The 1,790-nt window shown below is 44.0% G+C and overlaps 1 protein-coding gene across 2 annotated transcripts in view; it reads right to left on the bottom strand.

The window, feature by feature from the left end:
- The window catches only part of Anos1 (anosmin 1), a 209,656-nt gene that overhangs the window by 3,820 nt on the left and 204,046 nt on the right, over window positions 1–1,790 (bottom strand). The gene's annotated exons all lie outside the window — the stretch shown is intronic.

Raw genomic sequence — 1,790 nt, 5'->3', positions numbered from 1 at the left:
CTGTCTCTCCCAGACCCTCTCCCTTCCAAGCTTATCTCTTCTTTTCCTTGCTCCTTCCCCCAAACAAGGGAGAGAACACCATCTCTTCCTTCGTTAAGCAACCAATGATCTTTGTGCTTTCTTCAAAGTAGCTGCTCAAAAACGAACAACTTTAATACATGGTATGTAAGAAAGGCATGTCCCTCAAGCCTGTGATACTTAATCTGGAAGGCACCGACTTGATTGGCTTGGGACCTGTGCAGGGGACGGGTGGGGGACCCTTTGGGTAGGTCGGTCATGGAAATGAGACTTAGTATTCTATCTAGTCCCTTGCTCTTGCCTCTCTGGCACTGCTGGCCTCTGCTTCCTGGCCTCAGGACCTGCGCGTCTGTCCTCTATCTTCCACATTCACCCTTTCATCTTGACGTCTCTGCCCTGGAGCCCGCTGACCACGGACAAGAGCCTTGGAAACAGCGCGTCAGATTAAGCTTCTCCTGCCCTAAATTGTGAGGGTTGTGTCTCCAAGTAACAAAACTGACTATCCTGGATTCCTGAAAATGTAAGGGGCCACTGAGTTCTCCCATGGTCATAGATTCTGCGTGTCTACTTAGCACGACCAGGCCAAGTTTTAGAGGTAAGTGTGATCCATTATTATTTTAAAAACCAGCTAAATTGCCACTAAGGGCAAAGAAGAGTTAACGTTTAACTGCTTGATCAATCTGGCATGCCTGTACCTGGTAATCTGAGCAACAAATTTGGTGATAATATGTCATATAAGGACCACTGATAATTTTCTATTCTTGTTTTGAAATTCTGTACCATTTTTATTGTTCTATGTTGCTTTGCTTTTGTCTTTATTCTTGGTATTTTTTTCTTCTCTAAAAAAAAAAAAAAAAAAAAAACAAAACCAGCTGAGGGTTGATGAGATAGCTCAGTGGACTAAGCACTTGCATAGACAAGCACAGGTACTGGGGTTCGATCCCCAGTACCTCATGCGTGCTGAGCTGGCCGCTGAATCCAGGCATAGCGGCGCAAGCCCGTAAACCCCGTGTTGGGGAGGCTGAAAGCCGGAGAATCACCGCAAATCTGAGCTGCATAGTTAGACCCTGCAACAACCAAATACCTTCAAAATAATAATAATGTTGATGATGAAAATTAAATGTCAGCAGCTAATTCTGGTGTGCTTTTTCATGGGCTTTCATTCTTATTTTCGCTCATGGCTACAGCTAATGTTACATGTTCCCCGCATCCTTTCCATTCTTTGGCAAGCCTACCCCACCCTTAGCCTCGTAATAAGCATCTGAGAAACCATCTCTGAGGGCCGCCTCTGCTCCGTGGAGGACTAAGCTCCAGCTGCTCCGGCCCTGCCCCCCGGGGCTTAGGCCTAACCGGCCTCAGAGTTGGGATGTAGGGGTGCACGTCCCAACTACAATCCCAGCACTAGGGAGGCAGAAAACAGAAGGATCACTATGAGTCCAAGCTGCATAGTGAGATCCTGTACCAAATATGTAAGAAAAATAAAATTACAAATAAAAAAAACTGACACTAATTGTCAATTTTCTCACCAATACCAAAATCTTTAGACATTGCCTTTTAAACTTATGCTGTAAAAATGTAGTAAGATGCATACTATATGCTGTCGAAGCGAAGCGCAAGATGCATACAATAAAAATCAAGAAGAAGCTGCTTGCTTTCAAAGAGCAGGTGACCATATATTTTTACTTGATTTGATATTCCTTGATTTAAATTAAGTCGATAGACTTGGGAATATTATATTAGAAATATTGGGCCCTGGGAGATAGCTCAGTAGA

This window comes from Octodon degus, unplaced genomic scaffold (assembly GCF_000260255.1).
Source record: "Octodon degus isolate 3935 unplaced genomic scaffold, OctDeg1.0 scaffold00291, whole genome shotgun sequence".
Classification (NCBI taxonomy): domain Eukaryota; kingdom Metazoa; phylum Chordata; class Mammalia; order Rodentia; family Octodontidae; genus Octodon; species Octodon degus.
This window is presented reverse-complemented; position numbering and strand designations above follow the sequence as displayed.